General features: G+C 35.0%; 1 pseudogene; it reads right to left on the reverse strand.

Annotated features, from left to right (window-relative positions):
* Positions 1 to 3,050: 3,050 nt before the first annotated feature.
* Positions 3,051 to 3,150, reverse strand: LOC111827790 (annotated as a pseudogene).
* Positions 3,151 to 8,086: the final 4,936 nt, after the last annotated feature.

Below are 8,086 nucleotides of genomic sequence, written 5' to 3' on the forward strand. Positions count from 1 at the left end.
TTTGCCAATGTTATCACCAATAAGGGTTTAATCTCCAACATTTACAGGGATCTCATACAACTTAACAAAAGGAAGATAAACAATCCAATCAAAAAATGGGCAAAGGACCTAAATAGACACTTTTCGAAAGAAGACATACAGAAGGCCAGGAAATATATGAAAACATGCTCAAAGTCACTAATCATCTGAGAGATGCAAATTAAAACAACAATGAGGTACCACCTCACACCTGACAGAATGGCTGTCATCAACAAATCAACGAACGACAAGTGCTGGAGAGGATGTGGAGTAAAAGGAACCCTTCTGCACTGCTGGTGGGAAGGCAGACTGATGCAGCCACTGTGGAAAACAGTATGGCGTTTCCTCAAAAAAATTAAAAATGGAACTGCCATTTGACCCAGTAATACCACCTCTAGGAATATACCCCAAGAAAACAGAAACACCGATCAAAAAGGATATATGCACCCCTATGTTCATAGCAGCACAATTTACAATAGCTAAGATTTGGAAACAACCTAAATACCCATCAGCAGATGAATGGATTAGAAAACTGTGGTACATCTACACAATGGAATATTATGCTGCTGTAAAAAAGAAGGAACTCTTCCCATTTGCAATGGCATGGATGGAACTGGAGGACATTATGCTAAGTGAAATAAGCCCATCAGTGAAAGAAAAATACCACATGATCTCACTCATTTATGGATAATAAAGAACATTATAAACTGATGAACAAAAATAGATACAGAGGCAGAGAAGCATCGAACAGACTGTCAAACTATAGTGGAAATGTTGGGGAGGGGGAGGTAAGAGATCAACTGAAGGACTTGTATGCATGCATATAAGCATAACCAATGGACGCAAGACACTGGGCGGGGAGGGCTTGTGCTGGGGCGGGGGTGTAGGGGAGGCTGGGGGAAGGTCAATAGGGAAAAAAAGGAGACATATGTACTACTATTTGTAATAATTTAAACAATAAAATAAAATTAAAAAAGAAATGAATAAACAAACAAAATTAATATTATGGACATCTATGAGTTTGGCATCTTAAATGAAATAGACACATTTTATAAAATAATTAAACTACAATGAAAGAAGTAGATAACATAAGTAGCCCTATGTCGTTTAAAGAAATTTAATTTGTATTTAAAATTCTTTCCACAAAGAAATTTTCAATCCACTTGACTTTCCAAGTAACCAAACATTGAAGAAAGAAATACTAGCATTAAACACAAAGTCTGAAAAACTAAAGAGGTTATTTTTCCCAACTCATGCTATGATGCTTGCATTACCCTGTGATAACAATATTACATAAATACATTATTTAAAAAGTAATATACAGACTAATATCCCTCATGAATATAGATGTAAAATTCTAGACAAATTTTAGCAAATTAAATATATAATGTATATATGAGAGTATTAATATACTATGATTACATCATTTTATATTAGAAATGAGTCGACACCTAATATTAGGAAATCAATCACTGTAATTCAACCCATTATCAAACTAAAAAAGAAATAAATATAATAAATGAAATAGATAGAAAAGCATTTTTTAAAAATCCAACATTAATTCTGATTAAACACACACAAACTCACAGCATACTAAGAATGGAAAGTAATATTCCCAATAAGATTAAAAATATATGAAAAACCTATAGCTAACATCATATTTAATAACAAAAGGACCTAATTTTCCCTCTATTATCAGGAATAGGACAAGAGTATTCACTTTCACCACTTGATTTAACATTGTGCTGAAGATTCTAGTCATTCACCAAGGGAAGAAGAAACAAAAATATCAGGAACAGAGGTATGAATTTTTTTTTTCTAAATGAATATTTTGGGGGACCTGTTGAATAATAACAAACATTCCCCAAAGAGAGAATAGAAACAACGAGGAAGAAAACGTTTCAAAGTAATAATAGCCCTGAATTTTCAAATTTGGGGAGAGACATAGATTTACAGACTTTAAATGTCTACCAAATTTTAAATAGAATAAATAAAATAAAATAAAAAACACACCTAGATGTATTATCCAGAAACTGATGAAGCCAAGATAATAAGAAGATATTGACAGTTCTCAGAAACACATAATAATAGGTCAACAATGATGTAAATAATTAAAGAGTTCTTAATTGAAACAATGGAGACCAGACATCTTTGAAAAGTAAAAGGTTTAAAAAACAAAGCAAAACAAAAATCAACTGTCAATACAGAATTCTATACATAGCAAAAACATCCTTCAAAGATTCAGATAAAATACATTTTCAGTTTTAAAACTAAGAGGATTTGATGCCTACAGTTCTGCATTATAAGATATAATTAAGGAAGTTTTTTGGGCTGAAACAAAATAATTTCAGATAAACACTCAGATCTGTTGGAAAGAATGAAAAGCACTGAAAATAATAAATATGTGGATAAATATAAAGCATTATTGTTTTCCTTTTAATTTAAAGATATACTTTTGTTGGGGAGCATACAAGACTTGGTTAGAAAGTTGTAAGGAGGACATTCTGAGAAAAGGGAAGTATGTGGAAGGCTGCCTGCCCTGTTTATCACAATTCCAACTTAGGGGAGTGTCCAAGGTGGTGCCCCTAATTATTCCTTGACCTTTCCAAACAAGTCTGTGCACGAGCAGACCCCTCAGGTGTTTACTGGAATCCTTATGCTTAATCTTTTGGGTGTCCTTGCTTAAAGGACACTACAAACACATGTGTCCTTCCAATATTACTTACCCTGCTGATTGTATCTAAAAGATAAACTTTATCTCAAACTGCTGCTACAATAAAAAGCTAATGAGGCAGGCAATTGAGGCTGTCTGGTTACTTTAGCCAGGCAGTCCCTTAGCCCTCTAGTTCACGGAAAACTTTGTGTCAGAGTAATCCATTCATCTGTCTCTCAGGATCTGCTGGTCAGCCCCGGCATACTTTGCCATAGTGTATTCAGATTATGCTCTAGTTTTCCAAGACAATCTTCCTGCTTCTGTATACCCACATGCCAGGGGTAGCAGCCTGCACTTCATTTTTAAAAAATACTTTTTAAAAAATATGGGACACTTCACAAATGTGTGTGTCATCCTTGCATAGGGGCCATGCTAATCTGTGTATCACAGCAGTTTCAGTATATGTGCTGCTGAAGCGAGTCCAGTATTGTGTACTTTAAATAACTGTTCTTATCTTTTAACCTAAAAATCCTATTTTTAAATCCAGTCATTTTGGTGTTTGCTTGGAGATAATTCCCAATAAAACAAACAAACAAACAAATGGCATATCTATTCAGAGCTATGTGTACTTGTTTGTTTAAGTCTCTTTAGCCACATAAGTTTCCTAGAAATGTTTCAAGACTTGTTTTATGGACCTTAAAACAAAAACATAGGTAAAAAGGGACAGAGGTATATGTCTCTGTATCTGGTGATTTATAATGCTGGCTGCTGTAATAAGCCTTCAAATCCCTATGCCTTAACACACACAACTTTATTATTCAGTCACTTTGAGTCCAGTGGATTAGGATAGGGAAGAACTACCCAGTCTTTCAGGAAAGTAGGCTGATAAGGCTCTTTCATCTTCAGCCAGAGCTTCTAAAGTCTTTGCCTTCACTTCTAGAGGGAAAGTAACATGATGAAATCTGAGTTTCTCTTCCTCTATATTCTCCACAGAGTCATGCTTCTTTTTTTAAGAGACCAAGGAGAAAAAGAAAAAATAGGCATGAGGTGGGTTTATTACAAAAGATGGAAAATGCTGAGCTTTTATAAGCTGCTCTAGGTCAGAATTTCCATAATAACCCATCTCATTCATATCCTTTTTTAATACCAACAATGCTTTCTCAATCCAATTAGTCTACATAATTGAAAGTGCTCATATATATGAGGCAAGCAGATAGTTGATGGACAGTGGGAAGCCAGAATGATTAGAATGAAGGGCATAACACAAGCTAAACAATAAATGAAAGAAAAATTGAGTTAAGACTAAGATATGAAGACAAATCATAAAAGTGATAAAGAAGAAAATAAAGCATGAATATATTAAATAACAGTGAGACTTGAGAAAAAGGGAACTATTTTATGAGGGTAAAAATCAGCTAGATCTTTGAAACTTATGGTTCAGTAGTTTTTTGGTTGTTTTTTTTTTGGTTTCTTTTTTAATATAAAATAATTGGCTTAGCCCTAGCTGGTTTGGCTCAGTGGATAGAGTGTTGGCCTATGGACTAAAGGGTCCTGGGTTCAATTCTGGTCAAGGGCACATGCCCAGGAGGGGGTATGCAGGAGACAGCCAATCAATGATTCTCTCTCATCATTGATGTTTCCATCTCTCTCTTCCTCTTTCTTCCTTTCTGAAATCAATTAAAAAACATTATATATATAATTGGCTTATGTCAACCATGTCCAGTCTTGAAACTATCTTTTTTCTTTTTCCCTTTAGGCAATGCCTTTTTGATAACTTCTGACGTCTTCAGGAAAAGTTTAGACCTTTAAGGGCTGTGTTTATAAATCACTGACTAATACATAACCTGTGACCATCTATATATAATGTATATAATGCTCTTATCAGAATTCCTACTGCCACTACCATTTTATTTTTGGTAAAATCCTACTTATTTTATAGGAACCAGTTCTAAAATCACTCCCTCTTGGACCCTACCCCAAAACCCAGGTAGAATTCATCACTCATCCTCTGTGAAACCATTGCATCACATCAGTCCCACTAGTATGACAATATTGCTTTGTGTTTAAACTGGTTGTCAAGAGACTTTTAGCTTCTTTAGCAACTTTATTTTCTCAGCGATAAGCACAATGTCTGGTCCATGGCATTTGCTCTGTAAGAAGGAACTGAAATGTCTGAAACTTAACTCAATTAATTTGAATTAACTTAATTTGTATTTAATAGAGTTGAGTTGACTGAATGGAGAGTTTAAGAAAGAAATAGGGGAAAAAATTCTAAAAAGGGGTGTAAGCTCAGACCAGAATGATGCAGAATTGCAGTGAGATTTAAGTTAATGGATTTTTTGCAGAGTTCAGTAACCAAGCATTAAAATGACCAGAAAATGGGAATAACTTATTTTTATGTGTTAATTAATTAATTAATTAATTTAATTTTTGTTTTGTTAATCTGCAGCATCCATTGATTTTTAGAGAGTGTGGAAGGGAGGGAGGGAGAGAGAAAGAGAGAGAGAGAAACATCAATATGAGAGAGACATATTGATTGTTGCCTCCTGCACACACCCCAACCAGGGCTAGGGTTCAAACCTGCAACCCAGCTATATGTCCCCCCTTGACTGGGATTCGAACCAGCAATTCTTGGGTGTGTGGACCAATTTTCTAACCACCGAACAACACGAGCCAGGTTGGAAATCACTTTTAAGTACCACAGATCTCAACTGAGCCTAACTAGATTCAGTATCAATAGATTGAGCTGGTGATTGGATATCGGAATGTAACTTTTATATAGTAAAAACCTTACAATGAGAACTAAAGTTGATTCTGTATATTGAGAATTATGGATCTCAGAATGTGCTAAGATTGGTGCCTTAATATTGGCCAGAATTGAAGAGTGATGAGAAATTTGTGTTATAATGGGAAAAACACATAGGAATGTGAGAAAGAAGGAATATTCCAGATCATGCATTATAGCAACAAAAATTGTGAAGAAGAAAAAAATAAAATTGTAAGTTAAAGAATATTGTTGAATGCCTACTATATCAGGCACTCTTGTTAGATACTTGTAGCACAATATCCCATTATTTCTCTCCACAACCTGAGATTGTATAGAGGAAGAATCTGAGACTTAACAAAAGTTAGTAAATTTGCTCAGGATCATGCATCTAGCAATTCAGAGATATGTTCAATTTCAAAATGCATGCCCTCATGAGGATATCAACCATATACCTGCATGTCTTGTTATCACTCCTTTTAAGGGACCACTGTACCTCCTCTGCCTAGTTTCAGACACCAAGATCTCAGCCACAATTTTCAGGTAGCTTTAGATATTGCAGATGAACAGTGCTTGACGCTTTTGGAAATTGTTTATTAGTTTGTTTGTATATCACTTGGGAACATATACTGTCATTATAAAGGACTGTAGATAGCTACAGGAGACAAATGTGTAATAAACAGCTTCCCTATTCTCCTCAATAATTTCTCACCTTGGAAAATTCAAAGCCAAACTTCAAAATGACTTGAAGACATGGAAATCAAAAACAAGAAAATAATTGGATGTAAAGAAAATAAAATAAAGACAAATGCCCCAGTCTCAAATGTCCCCACCCCATCTCTGCCCTCTGTATATCCAGCCGCACAGATTGACACCCGCCCCCCAAACAACAACGACAAAAACCAAGGAGATCAGAGCAGAGACACGAGCTAAAGGCCTGTGTGTGAGTTAGCGTTATCACCAGAAAAAGTAAACCCTCTCAAAACCTGAAGGAAAAAGTAACTGGGCAAATCAGAGAAAGAACTGCAGAGAAGGGATTTCAAAATATAAAATATCTTGAGTAGAAGATAACAAAAAATTAAAAAACACAGCTACTACCATTGATATTCAATAATGCATATTTCAGACATACATTAGAAAACATGTTTAAATTAGTTTAACCCCCGTTTCAGGAACACCTGAAAAATAGCTGATCAATAATCTTTAAAGTATCAAGGTCATGAAAGACAAGGGGATATTAGGGAGTTCTAACAGACTGCAGGAGACTAAAAAGAAATAACCAATCACAAGGTAAAGCCTCGATAGGATGTTGGAACAGAAGAAAAAACATTGGAGGAAATATTGGTGATATTTAAATACAGCAGTTAGGTTAGTAATAATATTGTGCAAATGTTCATTGCCTGGTTCTGATCATTGTTCTTTGGTTATGTTAGATGTTAGCATTAGTGGAAGCTGGTTGAGGGAAGTTGTACCATTTTTGCAATGTCTCAATTTAGTTCAAAAGAAAATGTTGTTTTTTTATAATTGAACACAAAAAACAGGTGTAAATAATGTAGTTTCCCAAACGGTTAACTTAAAAACACATGTACAAAAACAATCAATAATGCCAGAGGATGAAGTTCCATGTGCCACTGCCTTCCTCTCTCTCCCCCCCCCCTCTCTCTCTCTCTCTCTCTCTCTCTCTCTCTCTCTCTTCCTCTCCCTCTCCCTCTCCCTCTCTCCTTCCTGATAGGCTTCTTGAGGAAACACACCCCGTTTGTTCCACCTTGTTGTGATCTCAAAACGCTTTCAAAGGCCTCATTAGAAGGATACAGGAAACAATTCTCTGATTAGCATCAAGCCTGGAAGTCATTTATTTCCATTTGACAAGCAATTTCTTTTCTCCGAGCCTGGTCTAACTCTGCTGCTCAGACTGTTGGGGGCAACTGTAATCAATAGCTTTGTACTTTCACTAAGCAGAGGAAAATGGGAAAGAAACATAAAATGGAAAGAATATTGGAATAGGGAGAGATTTTTAAGAAAGAGAAAGGCCAATAAAAATTTATTTCAGAAGTGTTTTTTCCTAATATTTACTTACCATAAGGTAGAAAATTTGCAATAATTATCATAGATTCTTTTGCAGGGTGGGGGTCTTAAATATGTACAATCTCTGGAATATATATCACTAACAATTTTTTCATTACTTAACTTATAAAATTTTAGTTCAAGATCCATTATTCATTATTCTTTTTTGTCATCAGTGTATTTGTGGTAAATTCTGAGGTCAATTGTCTGTCTATTCCTAACCCTTGTAAAATTTTCTAACCACCTTACTATCACCACAGCTATCCAAAAAAAAAAAATCTATATATGTCATTACCTCACTATCCACAATTGCTTTTACCACAATCAGATAAAACAGGACAATTCCATAGTCAAAAAGAAAAAATAAAATAAAAAACACCAGGGGACTGTTTTTTCTCCTGAAGAAAAGAAGAATCTATTGCCAAATGGAATAGTAAGCAAGGACTCATCTATCATATCTTATAATTACAGGGTAATGTCAGGCATTTTTCATGAAGGGGAGCAAACTAGATAAAAGAACTAATGGAAAATGACTTAAAGGCCATGTGCCGTGCAGTAGCAGGAAAGCACTGTGCAAATAACCAGAA

Source organism: Myotis lucifugus, unplaced genomic scaffold (assembly GCF_000147115.1).
Source record: "Myotis lucifugus unplaced genomic scaffold, Myoluc2.0 scaffold_220, whole genome shotgun sequence".
Lineage (NCBI taxonomy): Eukaryota > Metazoa > Chordata > Mammalia > Chiroptera > Vespertilionidae > Myotis > Myotis lucifugus.